Raw genomic sequence first — 27,511 nt, forward strand, 5'->3', positions numbered from 1 at the left:
TCCCCCCTTTCCTTTCCACATCACCATAAAAGCCATTTTCTCTGAGATTTCATTAACGATCATACGCTGAATGACATTGTCTGCCAATCTTATGTTAGCTCTCCCTGTCCTAGTTAATTGGGTGTTTGGTAATTACAAAGATCTGATATCTATCAGTCTGTTGGGATGCTGAATATTTAAACAGCATAGGTATGGCTTGCCCCTCGGGGTGCTGTAACAGTGTCTCATCAGCTGAATCAGCTTTCTTTTCATCCACAGTCAAAATAACTCACTGTCTTGACAATACAAGGACAGATGAGGGCTGCTTCACCCTGGGGTAAGGCTGTGGTTGATGTTCCAAGGAAGCTGTTTGGTAACTTTTAACCAAGTAATCATGAATGGAGTCCTAAATAGTGGCCATAGCAGCATTCTTCTTGTTTTCTCCTTCATTTAAGTGTGTGCATTTACAATTCATTACATTACATACTGTATTTAATTTGTCATCATAAATTCACAACAAAAATTTCATATGCTCCAAAATATGGAATATCAACATTGTGTGCCAAAAACTCCAGGATTGCCGAAGTATTTTGTCCCAGTTGTTTTATACTGCATTCAACAATAAGGAGTTTACGATCACAGTTACAGTATGTATTGAATGCAAAAGAGAAAGCGTGCAGTTTGAAATGCAGGGATAGCATCAGAAACTAACAGTGGAAAGGGAAGCTACAGACCGGGCAGTTAGCAGGCTCATAGTTGTGTTTTGTTACTGCTATTTTCACATTGATGCTATTACAACTTTGATGTCAGTTAAATTTTTCTTTTTGACATACTTTCTTGCAAATGTGATCAAATTGAATGTTGTATCACTAATATTGGCCATGTATGTAGTTAATTGTGGTGCAAAACAAACATTAACAGTTGTGAGGAGAATACAATCTTAATTAGTCGCTTTGGGATAATAGATTTGTTTAACTTTAGATGGAGAAACATGGATATATTTCAGTTATTGATCTTGTAAATAAGCATGTCTAATACTGCTAACTGTCATGTTGTGCTCATCAGTGCACCTAAATCATTTATAAAATGCTGCAAATGCTTGTTAACAATTTATCAAATCATAAGCAAACTGATTTTGAACGTAACTTAAAAGAATTACCCGTGACACCTGTCGAGCTGTGTAGATCTCTTCCCCGCAAGGGAAATGCTGCATTCTCTTTTTCTGCCTCAATTCCACCATAATAGAAATGTAAACTTAGAATGCTGCTGGTAAACTGGCAAGCTTCTCCCAGCTCTCTCTCACCTCTACTTATCTTCTCTCCACTGATTCCTTCCTCCCCCTCCAGACATCCATCCATCCATCTCCGCAGCCGAACACTGTGGTGAGTCAGCTGTCACTGTCTGTCCCTCCAGCTGTGGACCCAGCTGTCTGAGCCAGATGGGCTCATCTCCACCTCATCCTCCCTTATCCATGATGTCTATGAGGGTGCCCCCCTAACCTGAAGCTACGGACAACTGGCCCTGGAGTGTATTCCTCTCACTGAGCCTAAACTATATGGGAAAAAAAGAAGCTTCTGGTGCATTCCAGCAGATAAATGAGGCGCAATTCACTCACTGTGACAAAACTCCAAGCTGCAATGGGTCCTTATTGTTATTAGCAATAGCGGAGAAAACATTCTTTTGTTTAAGTGATCGCTCTTTTCCCTGCAACAACTTCAGAGAGTGATTTACAGGTTTTCTGGGACTTGAAAACGATTCCTTTCTACGTGCCATTGTGAAGGTAATAATCAGGGTACATGCTGAAAGGTTGGTGGGGAGGGAGAGTGCCTGCTAAAGCTATTCCAGAATAATACTGGCTCACAGTAATCTCTTGCACACAGGGAGAAATTTTGACAAGGATTTAAGGATTTTAAATACAATTTCTATACGCAATGAAGGCCCAACAATAGCACTGGGGAAACAGGGGAACAGAGCACGGTGCGACAAAGAAAGTTAGGCAAGGAGAGAGGAGAGGAGAGTGTGCACGAGAAAGAAAGAGTCATCATCTTTCTGGGGAGCCAGACTGCAGAGCTCTAGGGTATGAGACACCCCAGTGTTTAAAATGCCTGCTGAATCACATCTAATTTATCCAAAGCCTACGTGAAGAGGGGAAAGCAGTTGTGAGCGAGCGTGTGCATGTGTGTGAAAGAGGGCGAAACACACACACAAAAAAAAGAAGAGAGATCAACAGAAAGACAGACAGAGTGCACTGTACAACAGCTTATTTAAGACATAAGCCGTTTTTGATGCTCCGTTGGTGTCTATGTTCGATAAATGGAAGTGCCTATCGATTTAAACTCCAGATAGTGAGCGCCGAGTCCTCGCTGTTATCACTGAGATTAACACACAACAACAATGAGAAATCTGCAGGGAACAGAATGGGGAGAGAATTCTCTTGGTCTTATCCTGCACATAAGAGATACATGGCTTGAGCTGCAATTTTGTCTACTGCTGATAGCATCCCACACGGTCTGCAACACGCCCATTGATACCGATGTGCAAGAATATGAGGAAAAGCTACCACCAAGCATGTAGGGCTAGAGTTACTGAACATTTACAGAGGTGCACACAGGAGACCTAAGTTCATTATATTTTTAACTAGTGCGTGGTAATAGATGCAGGATTCTGTCGATATAATATTCAGCCCAGAGTTTTGCAAGAGACCTTTGAACCTTTCCAAACCAGAATGGCGGTGGCAAATCCAATACTAAAATCCAACCTAGACCTAAGGCTATGTTTTTATTTCATCTATTACAGACCATGAGTTCGCTAAGCTAACGCACTCTGTCTCTTTCCCTGTAGGCATCATTTTGCAACATGACAAATAAGGACACGGACAACAGAAAGAACTGTTGCAATAAATTACATTTGAAACTACTCCAAGGCCGAAACCTGGTTGAATAGCAGAACCAGATTGGTTTTTTTATGTTAAAATGCTTTGTCAAAATTATATTTATTACTTGTTCAGTAACTAACCACATAAGTGCTAACAAATCAAAACAGGAAGCTATCAAATATTTGAGAGACACAATTAAGCACTGCTTAATTGAAAGTATTCTACTTAGATGTGATTTGAATGAGAAAGCTCTTAATAAGTTTCAACTCAGCTGGGATCAAATATGCTCCTTTTAAGCTTCACACCTTTATGAATACACCCTGCAGAAGTCTGATGTAATGTTAGACTGCAGGAATGTGGATGTGTTTTGTGAATACATTTCAGCATATTAAATGGATTCTCTGGTCAATTTGTACTTCTGTAGGGCCAGAGTAACAGTGGCAGAAAATACAAGCAAAATATGACCAAATCTGCACTGAAAAGACTACATTAGAAGCTAAATTGTAACTGAAACAGTAGGGAACACAATAAGCAGGAAGTTAAGCAGATAATAATGAAATACCAGACAGCATTTGTGGATTCTTGTCTGCATATATCTCAGCACTGAGTGGCCTTTCACCAGGATTTCCCAATCTTCTCTTGATATTTATACCTGTCATTTTAATCCTTTCCCCCAACACCAGCTCTCAGCTTAGACTTTTTATTTTTTTAAACTGCAGTCTTTATCATTTTCTCCCTCTGGGAGGCAGTTTGGTCATAATCCCCCTTTCTGATGTTTGCGCCTTCTTGTGTCATCGCTTATCTAAGGGAGAAACCCTTGAAATAAACACTTTACACTGATTTCCCCTTCAGTGGAAAATATTTCCTCCCAGTTCCCTGTATACACTTTCACTTACTACTAGGAAAGTGCAACTTTTCAAAAAACAGAAGCAGAAAATCTCCTTTTAGGGCATGTTTTGGGTGAATTTGTGTCTACATTGAGGCAGACTGTGCATGTGTGTGCACTGTGTAGTGAGTGCGGCAAAAGTCCAGAGCCTTTGCTGCAGTATAGCTGACTGGAATCAGGATTTCAGAGTTAATGGACAGGGTGACGGCTGCCTCCTCGATGTGTCAGCCTTTGTTACACGCTCTGCACACAGAAGCCACCACTGCTGCTGTCCGCAACAGGGCAACACAGCAGCGGAATACATTTAAGAAAAGCAAAATACGCAGGAAAAAACAAACATTTGCTGCATCCTGTGTGCCATCCCTTGAGCATTGTATCTGATAACTTTGATTACTTTGTTGCATGGCATTGCTCTTAATAAATACACAAGTTGCAATTACAAATTTGCTTTGATTCATTTGCTTTCCTGAAGGTCCTCCACTGTTTGTCCTTGTGATATTGGTTATGTGTGTGTGCTCCAGAACCAGCTTCACATGGAGCACATCTGATAGTGTTGTTTACTTCATACTGTAATTTTTTTTCTTTTGCAGTGCTTTTTATATCAAAGCCACAAAGTAATCCTTTTTGCCCAGCGTGTGAAATCGTTGATGTTGTTTGACAGCAAAGACCTCGGATTCAGTCACCCGAGTGGGGCCCCTGCAAACACAGGCCTCCACACTCGGAACCAACCCCCAAGTGGAATTTCAACAGCTACTATTACACTTCAGAAGGTGGAAATACAGGAGGTAAAAAAATCATTACTTATGGATATAGCCTATATAGAAATCCTGGTAATTCTCCAGCTTATCTTATATCATAAATCCCTGCAGTTAGCAAATCAATCTTCACAGCGGATTTTCCTCCAAAGAGCCAATGATAGTTAAACAAAACGCCAAGTGGGGTGCCCTCCAGTGGTTGGAGTTGACTGCAAGCTGTTTTTACTGAGGTTAGATCTTGGAAGCTTGCATGAAATCAAGCAGGATACACGGTAGGCAAAGACGATCATGCCTCAGGGTGATATTACAATTTACATAAGTTCACTGGCAGGGGACACACAAAAAGAGGTGTCCAGGAATGTCCTTGGTGTCTCTATACCTCTTTCTCTCTCATTATTCCATTCTCCCTCACTACATCCCTCCTTTGACAGCAGCTAGTGCTTGAACTCAATAGAGGACATTAACCACTTAAGAGCAGGCCTCGTATCGAGCAGCTACACGAGGGCTAATTAGGGATGAGCCTGATGGCGAGTTCTGAACTTATCTGTCGACTTGCAGCAGCGCAAGGTTGAAGGGTTAACATGTCCAGGTTATCAATAAGCAGCTGGGGATGCCTGCTTTGAATATGTAAACACGGCATTCCATTACGGTATTGGCCGTTATTGCCAATCATGACTGCTAAAAGTGCTGTGCTGCACATTCTAACAGCCGGGGACTGATTGAGTTTTTAATTGAGTAAGAGTCCCTGAAATGGTTATCAAACAATAACAGACTGAGTCAATACATTCAAGGGTAACTGTGTAAAAAATCTTTAGTCAAATCTTTGTTTTCCCCCCAGTAATTCTTAAACACTGCACTTTCCTTCCCTCTCTCATCTCCATGCACAATATGAGCACAAGCAAAGAGGCAGGAGGTGACATCGCCAACATAATAATTAGTCATGAAGCAGTCGCCTTCTTCTCCCACAGACTTAATGAGCTAGAATGGCTGTATCGCTGGTTATTAAATTAAGTAATTTCTAGCCACTAGGACGAAGGAGAGAAACAGTGAGCAAAACAAATTTAACTTGAACAACTAACACGCACACACACACAGTGCAGCTATATGGCAGCTTCGCAGCGGTTTGGCCAGGACTGACTGTCTACAGTTTAAGAATGTAGTCAAGTATTTGCAGTACAAACACCAGCCACGTTACAATGCCCATTTACCTTAACGTGTGAGGTTTAAGATTCATGAGCAAAACAGAGTTGATGTGGCCTTTTGCTAAACTGATGGAAAGCTCAAAGTAAAAGCACAGGATGTAAGGTACAGCAACAGCATTTACAACACAAGGTCACAACTACGGATGAATAAGAAACGCTCACTCTCAAGTACTTTGTTTGATTCAAGGTATTCACAGGCTAGTGAAGTAAACACCATGGTGTTACATCTCGTGCTGATTTCACTGAAATACAAAAGCAAGGACTCCATTTAGTTTAAAATATTGCAGAAAGCATCATCAGCCTCTGAGAGTGAGTGTGAAGGTGAGTGGAAAAAATCTTGACAGGCACTTGAGCAGCGAACAGGAAATTGAAAAGGTTGACATTTAGTCTGCTGGGTTGGACAATCAGGTGCAGGGGAATAACATGACAGGAGGCTTCCAAGAAACGGGTCAACCATTGTATAATCAAGCCAGAAAGCTTTAGACATCTACACAAATCTCAAGGCAGTGAACAGATGCATATATTGATAACTGGATAATGAAGAAAATGACTGCTGTTGTTGACTTTTTCACACTCCTACGACCTCATCTTGTTGCATTCTCATAGTGGCATTGAAGGAGCACGAGACAAACACATAGTAAGAAATGTGCAATTATGTTTTCTGAGCACTGATTGTGATGAACTTTTAGTTTGAAATGATAAAATGTATAACATTTCTGACCACTGGTTTAATTGCTTTAGGGGTAAAGCATCTCATGCTAAATATTTAGTAAGTAAGCAGTGAGTGTGTGTCTGCATTAACTGTGAGCTGTTCTGTTTGATTAAGGATGGACTTCCATTAGTTCATGTACAGCTATTCGTTGCAACCGGTCCAGTGTTCCACACAAACCTACATTTGCATTATAAATATACAGGGAACTGCATGCAGGGGTTGAGAAGCCTAGTCTTGCATACAGTTTTACACTAAGCTAAAGTTAAAATCTATGTGAACCTATGACTACTAGGAGCACACTTGGCTAAGGTTTAGGCTGTTTGGTAGTCTTTTGATTGTTCAAGATAATGAATCAAATGATCAGAGATAAAACTAAATATGCAGAAATGCTATTTCTAATGGGAACTCTAATGGCTGACAATCAATTATACACATTCAAAATGCCAAAACATTTGAAATCTGCCTAATTCTTCTTTTTTTTTTTTTTTTTTTAAGTTATTTTTTTTGTCGGCTTTATTATTAGATAGGCGCAGTGAGAGAGAGACAGGAAACAGGAGAAGAGTCAGGGGAAGACATGCAGTAAAGGGCCGCGAGCGGGAATCGAACCCGGGCCGCTGCATCGAGGACCAGCCTCTGCACATGGATCACCCACTTAACGCGTTGAGCTATATGGGCACCCCGAATTCTGCCCAATTTTTAAACCTCAAAAACAAATTATACAAAAAACTACGATGATGGTGGTATGCGGAATCAAAAATCAACACAGTATTCTCCCCCAAAGAGGCTTTTCATCTCTGCATTTGAGGGCCGCTAGTTCTCAGATAAAAATCACAGTACAGAAATGAATCCAGACAGACATATATTTTCCACAATCAGACATCGAACAAACTAGATTTCCTGCCTATTTGCTGGGTGGAAACCTCCGGCCTTCATATCTCTTTACATACCGTGCGTGTGACACAGCATTACTTATTCATGTGGACATAGGCCAAGTAAACACATCACATGTATGCACTCAATAATTTAGGCGGAGGAAGAGGGCTGTGTGAGCACTTTCTAGGTGCAATCCATATTTGGAGATTGGGTTAGGTAAAGAAATTCATCTTTACTCTCAGATGTCAGATGTCGTCCGATGATTCTGGAGTGATTTCTCTCAAGTCCCGGCTAAACTGCTGACACCACCGCATAAAGTACAGCTTCACTCCCCACTACTTTCTGCTTTGAGGACATGGCAGAAAATGTAGTGTATAGACAAATGTGACCCACAAAACTGCAGGTCTTTAACGTATGCAAACAGCAGCTGAATGCAGGCACCTTTGACATTCCAACTGTATCACTGGGCAAAACATATTCACAAGATAATTATACAAATCCGAGACTGTGTTCAGTGACAATGCTTTAAAATGTTAAATGCAATTATTTTTCAAATGATTGACTTCTCTAATAAACATGTAGGCATGAGCATAGATTGGTTTGAACATCAGAGGACACATTGAGCAGGGGACTGGGCATCTTTCCCAAGGAAATTTTGAGCATCACACATTGAAAATCCTGCATTATGGAGATTTTTTATGCACCATCGCTTCCTTTCCACCATCACTTTATGCTGTAAATGTCTTTATATATGCAAGGGAGAGTAGAAAATTCAGAAACCAGGTCATAAAATAAAGGAATATAATGCAATGAGGAAAAATGTAGTAATATTATCACTGCTGCTTCAACACACACTAAGCTATGCTTTCATTTTTGTCCTCCTTTGTGTCTTTTGTTTGGGGAAAGTATGTAACCTCTTTAAATGTGTGTGTAGCACAGAGTAACATCAAGGATAAATTAATTAATTTTAAATAATTTACAACCCCTTAGGCTTTAAAAGCTCCTATGTGTCAGTCAGATTTCCGCTCACACTGAAAAACTTTCTGCACGTTTGGAGCCTATAAAATGCAATTGTGACGTTGTACAATGCCAATGCTCTAATTGTTGAGGGGGTCAAACTCCCTGCATCCTCCATTGAAATCTATCCCTAAGCATGCATGGAGACTATGATACAGTTAAGATCATTATCACAGTTGGATGCTCACTGAGAAAATGACTAATGTCACTATATTAGGGGGAAAACCTTCCTGTATTCACTAAATGTTGGCATCAGATTTTAAAAATGTATTGCAGAGTTCTCTGGAATATTCCAAGTAGGTCTGGGTTAAATATTTTCATGAATTCCCCAATTTTGATAAATGATAACGGATACATTAACACATACAGATTAGTCATTATTGCCAGGATATGCATTGCTTTTTCATTATCTGTCTTCACTTTATTTCCGTTCCTGTTTACAATATAATCTATGTTTTGCAGATGAATAATCCCTGAATGGCTCCAACATGACTTACACTATTTTCACTTACATAATTACTTAGTACACGAGGTGCTACACTCACTTCATTATTGCCACAGCAGAACATAAATTCTCATCCTGAGTGATGAATGCAATGTAAATATACTGACTCACAAACTTGAATAACATCATTTAAGTTATTTACTGCACAGTTTGGGTAAGAAACCTGCATGTCTGTTTGCCCCCCGTGTTTGTAGTAGTGAGGATTGATTGGGATAGTTGGCTTTCAGTCTTCTCACCGCCATCAGGCTGTATAGCTGGCAGACATAATGCCCTGCTGTGCTTATCAAATGCCAAGATGACAGATTTAATTAAAGACCCTTGCACTCTTTACTCAGCCCGGCCCCAAGTCTGGTCCTGCTTATGCACTGCAGGGGTTTACAGGAATCACTCTGTGACAAGGTCTGATAAAGTCATTAGGCTTCCACACTAATAATAGGAAATGGGCAGGGATGTCCTTTTGTTAGCCAAGAGACAGGCACTACTGCTAGCATGTAACACAAGAGGATGAATGCTTATGGAAATGAGAAAGGAACATGTAATGGAGGATCACTAATCTAGGATGACTGGAAGTACAGAGGGAACTGTAATGTAAAAAAAGCACACAGGATTAATGGCACACAAAACGACTCAGTTGGAATTTAATCAGGGAAGGAAATGGATCCCTGGCTCTCCGGGATTGGTTTGCAAGTGAGCTCCAGCCATAGGTTACGTTAATGAATCAGTTATTATAAAATTTAGATCCGAGCACCCTGCCACAGCAGTTAATTTTAATGTTTTCTCAAGCGGTTTAGTCCAAACATGTATCTGCTTTTTGAGCCAGTGAGTTGAGATTTGATTGCCAACAAGTGTGAAGAGTGGAACCACAGGATCAACCCCAGTCACAGCACATGGTGCAAGAATTTTTCTACCTCAGTGGGCAGGGAAACCTTGCATTTCAAATAACTTCTGCTTAAATAATATACTGATTTTCTATGGGACAGAGAGCTTTACATGCATGGATGCAGCAAAGTGTACAAAAATCTCACCATACATGCTAGCCTGCACTTTTTCCGTCTTTCTGTCTTCCTTACTCCGCTTCATTCGTTGGTTCTCTCATCATTTTATTTTCACTCCCTTGGCCATGATTACAGTGCAGACATTTAAATAATTCAATTTGCAATGCCCAGATACATAATCATATTCTTCTTCCTCTGCTTTCTTTTCACTGATGCTTCAACTCCCTGTGGGCAAATTTTCTCCTCTGTCTCTCTCCTTCAGTTAAAAAAAGACTGGTTTGTTAAAGTCACATAACTTTGATTCGATGACAATTGTACTCTTGTCTTTCTCCTCGCTTATATTAGCCAATGCAAAGTTAATACTAGATACTCCTCCCCCAAGCTCTACTATGAAGGGCTATTAATTACTGCAGCCCACTTGTCACCATTTGTCGGTTAAGTGGCCATTCTCATTTCTAATCAAAGCTACTTTTACTCAGCCGTAATAGACCTTCATTTTCTGTTTTCATAATCGGCTGTATGTTACATTGCCACTCGTTTCCAATGAAACAAATCTTTGGTGTGATTTTTTTTTTTTTTTTTTTTACTGCTTTTGTCTTTCACAAATCTTTTACAATTACAGTTAAAACAGGAAACATTTAAATGTAGGTGAAAGGAGGAAGACAGGCCTGCTTACTTGCATACACTAGCATGCAAAGCAAACCGTGTTTTTTTTTTTTTCTACAAGAAACCCTTCACTTAACTTAGCACAAGGATGTCAGGTGCCAAGCCATAGCAACAGTTTATTGCTGAATATTTCCCATGCCCCTGGTGAGGGTGTTTAGAGTCACTGTCAAAATGGAGACCATAAGCCATCTTGTATTGCATTGAGCTCTCCCTCTAGGATTTGGCCTTTCAGATCATATTTCGCCTCAATTATATGCAGTCTCCGTAGATTGTAGACTCAAAAGCAGTGACAGGATAAGAGAGGACAGCGAAATCCATGAGAGTACACAGACACTGAGAGACAGAAAATATGGCAGTCATATGGCACCCTGCTATTGTGTTGGCACAGCATCAAGAGCCTGATGGCCAATTAGCAATAAGTAGTGGGCAGGTGGAGTCCTATCAGTCTGAAATCTCACACATTCAAATCCCTCCTTGCCTTTTCTCTTTAAAACCTTTACTCCCTTCCCTCTTCCTTGTCCTACTTCAGCAACCACCCGCTCCTCAGCGCATCTCTCTGAGGGCGTGGCCCCTCCACAGGGGCCGGAGGAAGCCAGATGGCATTCACAGTCGTGTCAGTGTCTGTGTTTGTATGTTAGTGTGTGTTTCCTCCTTCCCAGACAAGCAGCCACCAGCCCACCAGAGCTGTGGGGCTTCGCTTGAGCTATTGGCACTGATTAAGACATGTTGGTAAGTGCCAGGCATTTCATGCATACGATCATCCCCACACACACACACACACACACACACACACACACACACACACCTACACCTACACCTACACCTACACACACACACACACACACACACACACACATATACACACATTACTCTCATCGTGACTCATCTTCTGAAGTTTCGACAATGGGTTGCAGCGATGCTCAGTGGTTTCTGGTGAGAAGAGTGTGAAAAACGACGGAAACTGGTCACATGGGACATTGCCTGTATTTCTGTCTTTTTAAATGTATGTTACACAGTCGTGGAATATAACATGAGGTTTTTAAAGCACTCAGTGCAGTTCTTGTCCACTCTACTATCTTGCCCTAAGGGACAAAAGCCTATGGGCATTTTTTTGAAGGGTAATCTGTAAATGTCTATCTCTGACAGAAAGCATGTTTCAGTGGTCATTGAGTTATGTGCCCTCAAGCACCATTTCTGATTGGACTGCTTACTGACATGATCTGTGATTTTAGAGTATAAAACCCTTTCCACCGCTTCATGGCTTTCTGGGAGCCGGCAGCAAAGAACAGCCATTGCATTTTCCATTCATTAGAGCTATAAAAGGCTCATTTTAATTTTGTTTAATTCGATTTCAGTATCAGGTGCCATAATATGGAAATGACTTGAGGCCTGAGCATTCATCTGTATTGAATACATGATGAATGAAAGTGGAAATAATGCAGTTACTTACTTCACTTATTTCTCTTTAGTAAACACTAGTAAAAAAAAATCTGCATGCCTAACAATTAAGATTGTATGAGGTGCAGCATATCTATCCCTGTTTTACTAATTGTTCCAGTCACTGTATTGCACACACAGTGTATATGTAGAACTTTCATGGAGTGTTGCTAGCAAAATAAACTACAATAATATGAATATGGATCATATGTAATTAAAAAAAAAGTCTTACTGCAAAAATAATGCAAAAATAGTTATTTTAACCACGTTTTATATATTTGTATTTGAAAAGTCACTTTAGAAAGGGTACTGAACAGTTTTAGTACAATACTGTGGGAGTTAATGTGGGAAATGGACTTAAAAAGCATTATATACAGAAACAGAATGGGGGAAAAAACAGGCAGCTCTCCACTGCAGGAACTCAGCGCAGGTGTAAGGTGCCATGGACGTTTATAGGAACAGCTCCATAATTGGATTAGCCTTTCTGTTTCCATGGCAGTGTAGGATCTGACAGGTTCGACTGTGATGTTATCTCAGATTGTGCCAAAACAATGACAGATATTAGCAGATAGGAAATACAGCAATGGGGAATTTGTTGTGTTAGCATTTATGGCAAATTTTAAAGGGAAGACGACAGTTTTTCATCGACGAGGACGTTTTGAAGGCAGAAAAATAGCCTGACTGAGTTCAGTCAATCAGCATTTATCTTCTTCCAGTTTACTCAGTCAGGAGCAAGACCCACACAGCAATGGGCCAGTCAGAGGTACAAACCCTTCAGTGAATGCTTTTTTTTGTCTCTAACAAGAACAGCCCTGAAATAGGTTCTACAGATGTGGATCTTGTGGCAGCGGGATTCAGGCTGCCCTAAAATGGCCAGTAAGTTACTGCAATGAAAAACAACTCACTGTTCCAATTCAAAATCACAAATAGTGCCCATTTGACCCACTCTAGGCTGCATAGAGTGGGCTTGGTTTATTATGAAAGAGACGGCAATTTAGTACAGAGCTGTGGTCTACTAAACACATCAAAATTATCCATTTCTCCCTGAGTTAGTTGTCTACTATGAAAACAATCAACTCTCCTAAGAAAACATAGCCTAGAAAAATATCGATTGTTATCAAGCAATTGCTTACTTGAACCACACAGCACACCATGTAATATTTTGTATTTTACACTGAACTTTCAAATGACTGTGTTGAACTGTGAGTGCACGGAACCGTCGTCCTCTTTAAACCAACTGCAGCTATGATGCTGACTACAAAGAATATGGACATTTTATCTCCATTAGACAGACAGTGACCAGGCAGCTAGCCAGATGGCCAGCTGAAACTGCATCAGCACCTCAACACATTAGCCAGCCTTGCTTCATTTCCCTGTAGAGCTATTTTACATATATAGATAACAGCTTCGCAAATTTTAATTAAAGACAATGCAGACAGTTGTTGTTTACATGCACAGTGAAGTTTTTTAATTTGATTCAAATTTTGCTTTATGCCAGTTTTTATGTTTCTGAAAGATTCCTCCTTTCTTGCACCTGTAATACAAGGTCCATGCTGTTTTACACACTGTTCTTTTGCACTGACTCTGTGATTAGTAGTGCTTCACCTGCATTAGTCTGAAGACGATTCCACACTTCTGGTCCTTTATTTGAAGGCTTCTACCCACTCCATCTTGTTTTACAGGAAATAGGCATCATCATAGTACAACGCTATTCTGAATTTTCCGGCCCATTTCCTTGCCATGCCACTCTTATCTCTCAGAGCTTGTAGATGATGTTTCCCCCAGCCTTCATTCCCTGCGTGATGCATCACAGCAGGTAATCCATTGTGTGAAGAAGATTCAGTGTGGGGCATACAAACTGAAACTGCAGATTTTCAAAAATATCTGCAGCAGACTCATCTACAACCACATCCAAATACATGGATTAGGATGTCTAGACTGTATGCAAAAACTACAAGGAAATATGAGGTAACTCTTGCCATGTCCAAACCCAGCCATGTGAGTGTGCAATACATCCAAATATTATGCAGAGTGTGATCATGAATTATTCAATCAAGTAATTAACCATGATGGAAACAAGGATGAGGCAGCTTCCTCGTGAGGCACCATTTTATTAGCCGTCTAATTTAAAGCAGTTTGCCTTCTTGGTTTCATCCTCTCTATCAGCATTTTTCTAAATCCCTTCAATTTTCCCTCTCAAAATTCATTTTGCCATCGAGCTTAGACAAGGCAGTTATTGTGCCACTCTAATGACAAAATCATTTTAAGCCAGCCAGCAACATTTCAATTAGTAAGTGAGTCGCATTTGTCAGAGATATTTATCAGGAACTTTCTCCAGGACGCATGTGCATACTCGTCATCACGTGGCATCAATCAAACTCGTCTCAACGGTGGATGAACATTAATCACTGGGATCATAGGAATTACTGAGGCCATTGTAAGGTGCATAGTCCTTGGAGGGATAACATACATGAGCACAATGCATGTATCAAGATAGTGACACTGAATTATGAATAATCTTCTGTCATTAAATCTTATGGTTATCTTTTTACAGGATTTTCCAGCAGTAAGACACTATAAACCTATAGAAATAATGACAACTTTATTATTAATATTTTGAGTTGGCTGCAGTGTCTTAAAATCTATTAAGTAAACAAATTAAACATATTATACAGTGTTAGCTTGGTCAATAGAAAACATGAGAAAGGCCTGATTTATATTGGGGGGAAAAAAGGTAAAAAGTTTGTACTGGCAATGGAAGTTCTTTCTTTCCCTGCATTCAGATCAGATTATTATCTGTGCATGTGGGAGAGCACCATATCAGAGCTGTTCTTTATGTTGGCTGTATAGCCATAGAAAACAGTTAAGTCATTAATCATTAAAATGAAATGCTGTTGGTGATGAGTTTTCACGTAGCGAACCCTGCCGAATCGATGAGCATACAGTTGCTGGGACGTGATACAATGAGCAAAGAGGTAGTTAGTCTTGCAGCTGTGTGAAATCAATGCCTCGTTCTCGGTCAGTGTGACCTACTTCTATTACTGAGTCCATTCATGACTGTGTGTGTGTAAGCAGTTTGTGTGTTCGTAATATGCGCTCATGTCTTATAAGCATTCCCATCTGAAGGCAGCAGTGCATTTGTGTGTAAAGGTTGTGAGTATGTAAATGTGGGGACGGTTGTGTATGCATCTGCTCTGCATAATGCTGACAGACACTGAGGCTACACCACACACACACACAAACACGCATTCACAAATACACACAGCATCTCCTGCATTGTTTTCTAGTCCAGTCAGATATATGCACGGCAGCATTTCTTCCACTGTGCTCATCATATCAATACAGGGCTTACAGATCAATCAGGAGGGCCAAATAGAGGTGATATCTATTGTATTTATTCATGAAATTACTGTCTAGACATCGGAGTCATGAAAGTGACTGTGAAGACTGAATGTTAACCAGAGCCAAGTGCGTGAAGATGCTGTCAGTGCAAAGCAGTATTTATCCACAGTGTGAATAGGAACACCTACATTGATCTAGAATCTGAACCTAGAATTATTTAAAAGAAAAAAGACAAGGTTATCTTGTCTTTTTATAGTGTGCACCCTGTAGATTTTACATGAGTGTCACATCCACATCTAATTAACATTTTATCTTGTGGAGTACACTGCACCATGACAGAAGACAACAAGCATAGGAAAAAAAGATTGTATTTAACACTACAACAGTAGGTTACTGCATGTAAAAATGCATCTTAAAAGAGCATTTCCAATTTCAGCGCAGAAATATTGCACCAATTTTGACCAAATTGTCAAAAATGAGTTGTGATTTCATTGGCAACCCAGATTCTTCCTTGTCTGCACCACAGAAAACCCAGGAATTAGACTGATTCTTAAACCCTGTGAGCATTTACTACCCCATCTTCATTCCAGATCTGGACCATATACAGCACCTAATCCTTGTTCTAAACCTGCAGTGATTAAAGCCTGTAGATTAATATGCTATGCACAAAGCAAGAACACACACACAAAAATAAAAAAATACAGAAAAGGTACATTCAACAACATTCAATTAAAAAAAAAAATCATCTTTTTTTTTTGAAGCCATCAAAACATCCTCACCATCCTGGAGAAAGTAAATGGGCTATTTTAAGTAAGAGGGGTAGTTTTCAAAAGTTTGGAGCACACAACGAGTCACATTTTATGAGTTTTATCAAGCTGACAACCTATTTCACACCATTCCCTTTAATACACGGCGGGCCTTTAATGGGGACACTGGGTCCCTGGAAAGGTTGGTGATGTCACAGAGCACCACAGGAACCAATAACGAGATGAATGCCAGTAATTCACTTCCTGTTTTTTTACCTGAACAAGGCCATCAGTGTTGACCCTGTAATGGAGAATTGCCCCGAATATAATTAAAGACAGGAATGTCCTTCAGGAAACTACTCCTTGAATTCTCCATTACTAGAGAAATCGTTTTAATTTCCTATCACGCCAGGGTCAGAAGTTATCTAAAGCATACTGGGCGACTGATTAAACATTGCTAGCTAGAAGCAATCACTTTGTTTTTACTCTGCTCCTGTCTGCTAGGCCTCTTTAGCGCCGTTCACAGGGGTGGCGTGAACCAGCGGGAGTTTTTGACGACAGAGGGTTGAGTCACAGTGATAAGCGAGGGAAACGGGAAAGGGAGAGAGACATTTTTCTCTGTCACTTTGCTTTTTGAGCTTCATATTTCACTGCCTCCAGCTGTCCCAAGAACCAAAAACGCCCCTTCCCTCGGCTCCTTCGCCCACCCATTACACCTTTAATCACATCTGTCTCCATCTTTGTCCCCCAACCACCTCCCTAACCTCCCTTCCTTGCCCTGACCAGATCCCTTGATGGCGACTACTTTAAATTTGCTCGATCATTATCGCTGGAAATTAGACTGGTGGGTTGAAAAGGCAGCCTGGAGAATATTTAAGATGTGCAGCTCTGAACACTTGTAGCTAAATGGGTCCATTCCTTTGAATTTGGAGATGAGGGTCATTCTGGGGGGACTGAGGCTGGGAGAGGCATAAAGAACTGCACTTACTCATAAGGCTGGATACAGAAGCAATCAAAGCTTGTTTGTGTGTTTAAAGTAGCATTTATCATTTGACTCCATCAGCACTGCACAGCTATTTGACCTCTAGAAATCAATGGTTTCCTTTCTTTATGCATTGCCACTTTTGCAGTTAAAGAAAAAGCGCTTCTCTATTTGCGCGTGTACACTCCTTTTTCTACGACTTGTGATGATTTTTACTTAAGTCAGAGTTCATATCAGACTCAAAGCAACACAAGAGAGGCACACTCATTTGCCAGAGGCCAGCCTGCTGTCTCTGTTGCCCTCGCCACCCCGTCTGTCTGGGTCATGCTTTGGAAACCCTTGGTAAAATTGGCTGCAAGTAAAAGACTGTAGGTAGTAATAACCTGCCACAGCTCTCAGGCACAACATTCGAGCAAATACTAAGGCAGAAGGAGGGTTCAGGACAGACCTCGACACAGCTGCCCATTTCTCTCAAATTCTTTCAGCTGATTCTCAATAGCGCACATGCAACAACATCCAGTTACACACACACGCGCGCACACCCACACTTTTTGTAGAAACCCCAGCCCACACACACATGGGGACAGACGCACACTGTGCCTTTTTTCTGTCAATTTCTCTGAGGAACTAAAACCTGCAGCAATCATCACTGACCCCTCTGCAATCAAACAGAAGGGGTTCTTTCTAGCCTGGCTCTCTCTTTGAAGATCCAGCAGTACAAAGCCAAGGACTGGTGGACAGAGGGAGGGAGACAGGGGGACAGACGAACAAAGACAGAGAGAGGAACGAAGAGAGCCAAAGATCAAAATGAAGCGTTGGAGGGAAGGATACAGATTTATCCACTTCCATGAAAGCATACTGTACACAACCGAAGCTTGAAAGTCTAAGAAAAGAAGGAGAATAAACCTAAATAAATGGGAAAAACACTGAAATGTGGCCCTTATACTTCACAGATGTCCAAGGCAAGATGTTGGATGCTTTCTGAAGACTGGGCTCATCGCAATACATATGATGCAATTTTAAGGCCATTCAAACATATCATTAAACTTTGGGAAATGTTACTTCTTTTGAAATGTAAACTTAAATTGACACAAAGAGACACTGTAGGTAAGACAAAAAAATAACAATAAAAAGGCACAGGAATGTCCTGGCTTATGTTAATGAGTGTCACTGCATTTCTTACTTGGTTATGAGCAAGAAAACACTGTGTGATCAAAAACTGACACCTCACAGTCTTAGTCCTTAGACTCCACCAGGCCTGACAGCTATCACAATTTATCCCAGAATGGAGGTGTGACGAAAAAAGAAAGGTGGGCTGGGGTGGCATTTTAATTCAGACTTATATATGAATGTGTGGGTGTGTGTAAGGCATGCTGTGCAGCAGAATCTCAGTCAGACTCTCAGCATCAAAACAACTGTGAAGTCGAAAGGATACAATTTTAAGCATCAGCTGGAATCTGATGTATACACAGGACACCATCGAACGGCTTTTTGCAGCACGTCTCCTATAGAAGCAAACACCGAGGAACCTGAAACAAATTCTTATCTTAAATTTATGATCGAAAGGGAGAGAAAAGCGAGGAGGTGAAGTGAGAGAACCAAAGCAATGCAGTGTGAGTGGGGAGGTAGAGGGACTACAGCAGAGGAAGTAGAAGGAAAAAAAATGCAAAGACGGAAAAAAAAAACTCACAAAGGAGACAGTGCTGACTGTCAAAATCCACCACCTGCATTTCCATCCTGCCCCCTCCCCAGCGACCAAATGAATAAGTGAGGGAGAGAAGAATAGACAGAAGGATGAGAGGAAGAATGGATTGAGAGAGAACACGCATGGTCAAGCATGAAATGTGTGCAGCCCTGTGCTGGGCAACATGAGAGATGAGCAATTGAGTGTGGTGCTTGACATCCAACCATGTATCCTAAGCATCGCCACCGATACGACCGCAGCGCAGCGAGATCAGACAGCAGGGCGGGGTGAGGATCAAAGCTGCATCTGAGGTTCAAGTGATACATCATGGGACTAATGCTCAGGATCAGAGGGGCTATCGTGCAGGTTGTTGGTTTGTTGGCAGGGTTGAGACCATACAACGTAAACGTGTGTGTGACTCAGTTCAGCTTTGAAAAACTAAAAAGCATGTAGACCTGGTTGTTGCTTTGCAGTCAGACCTGCCGTGCCTTTGCTGTCATTGACTATGTGTACAGCACTTTTGATAAAAGCACTATATAAATCCAATCAGATTACCGTTTATCAAGTGATGCTTGAAAGGCATGAATGAAATCCGACAATCCAAATCCGAGTAAGCATTTCAGTATTGCAAGTGTGCAGATTGCTTATGCACTTTTCTATTTGGCTCAAAGTGCAAAACACAAATGTTAAACTGCTTCTGTTGTTTTACTCCTTCCATTTGCTGCAATGTTTATCTTTTATACTTCTATTCCGACAATAAAACAGGAGTGCTTGATTTATTTATTTGGATCAGCTGCACATTTACACACACAGGAGTTGTGAAGCATCGCATTGTCATTCAAATCTTGTACGCAGCTGCCGGCGGTGGGAAAAAGCCACGCTATGAGAGTGTCGAGAGTGAACTTCAACAATAAAGTCGCAGGGCCAGACAGACAAACAATGAGCTGCAACTCAAAATTAAGCCCTGTAAAGCCGAGGGGAGCTGCGGCCGGGCGATAATTCACTGTAGATTCATCAGTAAGAGTTGCATTACACACTGTCATTTGATATACTGTTATAATGAAAATATCAATTATAGCTGCATTAAAGTTAAGCTGTTGACAAGGAAAACAAGGGGTTTGGGCTGTTTGTCGCAATTATTTCCCAAACTATATGTGTCCCTCTGCTTGCTGTTAGTTAGAGAGCCTCAGACAGTTTCAAAGTATAAATTGTATGGAAACTGAATGGCCTCTTTGACAAAAGCGTAATGACTGAAAACAAAACAGTAGCATGCATAATGTGTTCAAATGTCAGTATAGGGGTCCATTGAAAACACAAAGACCCTACCTGCTGGAATACGCAAGCATCTCATGTCACAGTGTGCTGTGCATGCAGGGATCTTAGGGATGTTGCACATCTAATAAGAAAGATATACATAAAAATCCACATCCTATTTTTACATTTGTCATACTATAGAAAATGAATGGCAGCAACATGAATATAGAAACAGCTTCCAGATTCAAATCAACCCCCCTCATGAGCCCATGATGGCTGATGCAGCTTTACCACATGTCAGAAGTAATTGACATCCCTTCAAAGTGATGTGGCAGAGCAAGGTGTACCTGACAAATTCATGTTGCCTCCATTCATGTTGCCTCCTCACATCTCTCCCTGCTGTCACTGAACGGGAGGAGGTGAAGTGAGAGCGAGGGCACATGGTAAATACATTGTGTTTTCCTGTCTGTTTTCACAGCTTCACTCTCCAACTCTGGCTCTCTTTTTGGTCTCTTTCGCATCTCTATTTCATCACTGCCAGTCTTTACCTTTCTCAGTCTCTATTACATTTGCTTTCTCTCATTCAGCCCTTATCTCCTTCCTCTTTGTACTATCACTTCTGCCTCCCCTTCTCTTGTGCTCTCTGCCTATCCTGACATTTTTTTTTCCCAAGCAGAGGTCTGAGGCCAGCTGTTTCTGTCTGATTTGAGCTGTTTCAAGTGTTCTCACAACAACAAGGAGAGATAGTGATGGTCGTGGCAGGATGTGTGAGCCCTAAAAGCAGAGGGATGTGCATTGCACAGTAGAGGGCGAGGAAATGTTGGAGGCTAAGAGGAATATATATTTTATATCCACAGTGGAAATAGAACATTTAGCCTGAAACACAGAGGAACAACCAATTTCCCTTTAATGAAAAGGTATATATTTGGCTTGTCAAAATAAATGTAAGGGTTGGTGAATGGTGGGCAGGCTTGTTGGTGCACATTAGGTATTCTGCTTTATTTTATTTTTTTTGCCCACAAGAGTTCAAAAGAACTTTAATGTAAAAATTGAGACAGTCATATAAGAACTTTTTAAAATCATGTTCATCCTTTGAGTGAGTCATTTGAAGCTCAGTGTTATTATGCATTAATATGTATACTACTATAACTGGTATTTAAGGTTTTATTCTTGTTTTTTTTCTTGTGCATGTGGTTCTATACATATTACAACAGATACATGTTGGTTTCCTATGCAGGTGTTCACATTGTTCCTCATACTGTGCACAGAAAAACACATCTCCTCACATGTTTCTCAATGGCTGGTTGTAACTTTTTCACACAACACAGCAGCTAGTTCCAGATTGTGCTGCAGCACTGTGTCAGTGATTTTGAATTACAAAGGTGCGGATGATGGAGAATCTTCTCTCAGAGCCTCTGCACATAACAAGCGTTTGTTTAAAGCACCATTTGTTTTGCTGGCGTATGTGCAGTCTTTGTGTTTGCAATGTGTACAGTCCAGTATGATCACACATCTTGGGATGCATGTGGATGGGATGACAAAAATGTCGTCACATGTATCCTCGCACATAAACAAACACAAAAAGCATGAACAGTCCTATACTTGTCACAATCATTTCCAACTTAAATGACTGTGATCTGAAACTAAACAAACAAAAATAAGTAAAGCTCTCGGTAGACAAGGCTCTCCTTCAGGTGTAGTGAAACCAAACGCAATCCCAAAGTTTTGCAACCAATAACAACAAAGTTTCCTGCCCCAAGCTATTTTACCTTAAACGGATAAGAAGTCCATAAACGATGACTCCTCTGACACAACCCCATCTGGCTGCAAGATGGATAGGGTGAGCAGTTCCAAAAAGGAAGTCTAATTTTCTCCTTTGGATCTTTTCTAATTTGTCAACCTTGTCTGCCTACATACCCACCCACTTGCTCACAGGGGTGTAGGTCCCAGCAGTAAAGGGGGGGATAGCTCAATGCTAACACACTCATTGTTCCCTTTCATTATTCATGGAGGCTAATGGAGGTTTGGATAGCAACCACCGGCAGATGTACTCAGGAAAAATGGGGCTGAGAGCAGGACGAGTGTTTTGTCTCACCTCTGTTTTGTCTCTTGCCTTCTCTCCCTCTCTCTGTTTACCCTTCTCACAGTCTCTCTCTGTTGCTGACGCAGGGCTTTAACAGGGTTTCAATGAGTAAGAGCTCTCAGGCTGCTGCGTGAGTAATGGGACACTGAGATGGTCTGGAATAAATAAAGGGGGCGACTGGAACAGCCCCTTCCTGCCCCAGCACATCCTCACCTGCTCCTCTCTCCTCTCATTACAATTCAAATGCTGCAGGTTGCAAAGTCAGAAACACTCTCCCAGAATCCCAATAAGATTTGCTGGTAAATAGAATTTTTCAGAGACAATCTCATTCTCTCAAAATCTATCTACTATTTGCAAAGATTAAAGATTTTATTTTCTCTTTATAAGTCCCTTGACTCAAACTTGATCTTAGTGGCAACTCCATTCCCAGGCTACTCTAAGACGACTGCTGACTGCTTTTATCCATTTCCTCCATGAGGTGGAAAAAAATCTGACTAAGCAGATACTTTCTCTGCATGAATTATTCAGCACGGAGGAGAATGCTCTGATTCGCAGTCATAATGGGAGGTCCTGAAATGGTGCGCAGTCCCGCACCCCCTCATATATATTTCAGGCCTTGGCAGAGCCTCTGTCATGCAAGAAGTAGAAAGCCTGCCACAAGGAGGAAAACCTGCAGCGACAGAAAATGACTGGTTTTGGGTACAGGCAAATAGCCCCCCCCCCCCCCCCCCCCTTCTTCCTAGGAAGTCAAGTTGCTGTTGATCCTTGCCAATCACCAAGTTTACTTCCATAAATGTCAATGTCAACATGGCTTAGAAGAAAAATGAAAATGACCTTTCTTGAAAGAAAGCCACATTTTCAGATATAAAAGATCCTGTGTCTGCTCTAATAGTATCACCAAGTGACCCAAGATTGAAGGGTGTGTGTATGTTTTTTCCCCTATACGCTCTCATTAGATGATACATGTCATCAGTTCCTGGAATATAGCACGTGTTGACTGAGAACAAAAGCAATGACATTTTTTATTTCATTCCATTAGGGAAGAAAAAGGCAGTCTCTCAAAGTGTAGCTGCACACCATCATTTCAGCTTCCAACTTGCCATTAGTATTGGCAGAATGATACATCACAACAGTGTCTTTGGATACCTCCTTCTCTTTTCCACCCACATACCAATTCTCTTGTTTTGCAACCTATTAAATTGGCCCTGTTAGTGTTTGTTCTCGTCTCTTTCATTGTGACCAAAGACAGGGTAGTCTGATGAGGACTATCCAACTTTGAGAACGAGGTGTTGTCTCTGTCTAACAGCCCTTTCTCCAGCGTAGAGCCGCTTGCTGGCTCTCTGGTTTAGATAATTGCTGTCTGGATTCTCCCACCTCAGCAGAATGCTGCAAGTCATAATGAGGAAAAAGCTGTATGCTTGCACACATATGTGTCTGTGTCAGATAGGTTTGCTGGCTACACAGAGAAATAAACAGAAGCACAGAGCACCAAAGCTAATCATAGGAATCTATGTGGATTAATCGTGAAAAACCACAAACGCAAAAGAGTACAGGTTATTGTCATTGAATGGATTGCGACTGGAAAGCCAGAACAAAGGTATCGTGGTTAATCAAACTGATTTCAACTGAGGTGGAGAGTTCAACTTCATTTGCAACAGGAATGAAATCATTTCCCTGCAAGGATAATAAAAACTCCTAACATACACAACAAGAAAACCGCAGGATAAAACTAATTTAGCATCATTTCAGTCTAATGTGTGGACATTAATACTGAAATATCAAACTAGAGGAGGTTGTTATATAAGTTAAATAAGTAAAAGACCTGATAATATAGATTCAATTTGGAATTTTCCATTAAATTACTTCAGTTGACTTTTTGCTGCCTCTTAATTGCAGTTTTAAGTTGTATCGTGAAGGAACAATGTTTTCACCAGAAACAGACCAAAGCTCCTAGCAGTGGATGTGACAGACAGGTGGAACAGACAGAATCTCTAAAGGCAACAGCCTAAATTAACTGTATCTCTGTGAACTCGCCTTGTCCTCACTTTCCCTCCGTATGCACACTCCTCACTGGTCCTCTGATCCCAGTTTATCAATTAGTCCTAAGTTTTATATGGACTCGGCTAATGGGGGCTTGATTAATGGTGAGGATTCAGCACAAAGCCATTAGCTTCCCGACTCCCTCAGGAGAGAACAGAGGGATGGAGAGAATGGAGGAGAGGGAAGCAGGCAGAGGGAAGGAGGCTTGGAGCAGGGCTGGGATATACTAGGCATGAGGCCAAAGGAGATGGAGAGACAGCAGGGCGATGCAAAGAGGATGGAGACGTTTATGCTGTCACTGAAAAGTCACCATGGCTGAATCTATCAGGTATCAAATTATCTCTGCAGGCACAAACTGTGGAGGGAAACTTTTGCCCTGACAAGACCCACTAACTCCTCTTACAAAGAAGCTCTTGTGCTATTAAAATTCATATAGTGCACAAGCCTATAGTTGAACTATTCTCAGTATTTATCAAAATCACTAATGAAATACTCCGTGTTAGCAACAGTTAGAAAACTGAGAATCAGCAACAGTTACGAGAACATATCTGCAATTATCACGGACTGACACAGATTTATTTTGATGACTACCCCTAGGCCTAACAGATGCCTCTGTAGCATCTGCAGCTGCTCTCATCAGATGAAGTTGTGGCTCAGTTTCTGACATCGTTCTTTTAACACGTTCCTCTTCTGAGATCCTTCAGTTAATAAGCACAGCAGAAAAGGTTGATCCCTTGAAACGGTGCTCTCTGCCCAGGGCACACTGAGCTGCACTGCTGTTACAGGACTATTCATGGAGCACACACGGGGCTTCAAAGTGATTTAACGCTATCAAAGGAGTGCGTGTAAAACATACAGCAACTGCAAAAAAGCAGAGAATGGGAGTAGATGGAATAGAGCAGATATATAGATGCAAGGAGGCAATCAGGGAGATAGGGATTACAGAGAGCATCCATCAGATAAGACGCAGTGTATCATATCATATCCAATTCTTTAAATTAATGCCTCAGAATGATGACTGAATTTCCCACCACTGCTGAGACACTTTCATTATAGCTCACTTTGTGCTGTACGTAATAATACAATGTATATGTCCCTCACTCACAAAATGAACATGATGTCTAATGCATGCGTAAACACCTCATCCAACCTACATGACGAAAGGTGTTATGGGTAACCGTAGGTAGCAAAGACTCACTGAGGAGCCAACGTGCACACCTCCTAAATCTCAACAATGACTCACGGCAATCTGCGCTGTCAAGCAAGCTCAGTGTTTGATTCATTTGCTGTCCAGATGCAACATCCAAATGGAGACGAAAAACAGATATACATGTATTGCATAGAGGTAGAAAAGAAATGGTGACATGAATGTAACATAGCAGCCCCGGATGTATACTTTTCTGTTCACCGACCAGACAATTAAAGCCTCAGTCGAAGCATGTAATGTAAGAACGCTGTGGGAGCTAGGCTAGGCAATTTGCCTGGCTGTTTTATTCCTCATAACTTTTCTTTTCTCTGATGATTATGAGATGCCAGACTGAAAAACAGAACAGCGACTGAAAGCTCGACCTCTCGTAGCTTCTCATCTTCGGCAATCACTCTTGGCTGAGAGCGGTAGCTGTGGTAGTGATTGCAGTGTCACTCTCAAATGACAGGAAGAGCAGTGACATTGATTCAGGAGCCTCTACAATGTAAACGTATATTACATTACCCATACATATGCGACTTCGACACAAAAAAAAAAGAAAAAGTGGTATGAAATGCCTCCTCGGTCCCCGTCGGTGCTGCACAGAACTGATCGGGATTTGCGTCTCCATGTGGGTGGGTGGCAATCAGGTACATGTCACCGGGATAAATACATTGTGCTCCTCCTTATCCTCCTATGATGCCTTTTTGTATTCAATTCCGGCTCTGTTTGTTTTGTCACAATTCATTCTTTGGAACAGATTACTGTGCACCTGCGAAATCTTTATGACAGCCACGCAGCAGAGAGCGACACAGACAGGAGTGTGCAGATGACAGAGGGACAGTGTGAATGAGCCAGGAGGAGGCTGGGGATATCATGGAGTGGATGGAAAAACAAAACCCAATATCAAATGATGTATATTGCAGGGTATAACAGCTGGCACGAAAGGGTTTATATTGATAACATTTTTATCTCAGGTACAAGCCCACTGCTATAAAGGCACTCACATTTAGGACCTCTGCAGGGAGAAGACTTAAGAGACTTTATTGTCATTGTTCAGAAGTACAACGAAATTTGTCAAAAAACTGTGCTTGTATTGGCCGGGAATCGAACCCAGGCCTCCCGTGTGGCAGGCAAGAGTTCTACCACTGAACCACCAATGCTTACATTGGAGAATGAATGTGAGCTGGAGGAGAGAACAATCCGTCAATTTATTTCTTCTATATTTGCACAACAGATCTTATTTCAAATGTCTGTAAATCATCAAAGCAAAAGCGGAAGGTTCGGCCTGCATGACGCCAAACAACAAACTGGAACAAGAGAAAAGCTGCTGCAAATTATTTAGATTAAACAAAGCAGGTGCAGTAAAACAACAAAAGCTAGTGGAGGCAGGTCAGTTAAACTCAAACGGCAGGGAAAACCATTGAGTAAATAAATAGGCAATATTAGTAGTCAACTATAGCTGCCTGTTGCTGAAATTAAATAAAGTAAACGTATGTATACTTAGAAACTGAAAACCAGTACCAGGTTATTTGTTTGGATGTTTGCGACAGAAAAGAAAGAGTGAAGGGAGCAGATAAAAATGCAATCATGATGTGCAATCATTTAACTTGTTTTTTTTATACAATAAAAAGCTTTTCATTTTTTTGTCATTGTGAAATGCGGATGTAAAACACTGTACTACAAAACCTTGCAAAAATGTACTCATGTTGTACGTTAACAAGTCCTGACCTCACTCTTAAAAGGAAGTCTGGTGGTTTTCTAAATTTTAAATTGATGGCAGGAAATCTGAAAACAGTAAAACCCCTGGAAAGTAAACTTCAGACTGTGCTGCATAGGTTGATCTTTTTGTCTCTTTGCCATTTCTAGCGATGAATATTAGGGCCAGAGGGGTTCTACCTGCACACCCACTAATGTCTGCTAATAAAAAAAAAGCCTCAGTCATTTCATAATGAATCACTGGATGATAATATGGTTGAACAAATGTCAAAAACCCACACTCAAAAGAAAACCATCTATATATCCCTCCTCTTCGAAATGTATATTATTGAAAATGTGGCATAATATTAAGTGCATTACTGCTTTGGTGGTACTGTAGATTCACAAGCTCTGCAAAGAGAAATAAAAAACACATAGATCCTCACTGACATAATGATTCTTGTAATTTGGGGCAATCATTTTAGTGAAAAGAGCTTCAATAGGGCTGATTGTGCCATCTATCTCGACACGTCAGTCATTTAGCTAGTTGAATAGAAAGAGAAGTGCATTCACAATAAATAGCCCGTCAAAGGT

At 41.0% G+C, this 27,511-nt stretch overlaps 1 protein-coding gene and 1 non-coding gene across 16 annotated transcripts in view; both read right to left on the reverse strand.

The window, feature by feature from the left end:
• The window catches only part of nrxn2b (neurexin 2b), a 702,762-nt gene that overhangs the window by 235,141 nt on the left and 440,110 nt on the right, over positions 1 to 27,511 (reverse strand). The gene's annotated exons all lie outside the window — the stretch shown is intronic.
• Positions 26,312 to 26,382, reverse strand: trnag-gcc (transfer RNA glycine (anticodon GCC)). The gene has a single exon. It is a non-coding gene; the product is annotated as a tRNA-Gly (tRNA).

This window comes from Amphiprion ocellaris, chromosome 23, assembly GCF_022539595.1.
Source record: "Amphiprion ocellaris isolate individual 3 ecotype Okinawa chromosome 23, ASM2253959v1, whole genome shotgun sequence".
Classification (NCBI taxonomy): Eukaryota; Metazoa; Chordata; class Actinopteri; family Pomacentridae; genus Amphiprion; species Amphiprion ocellaris.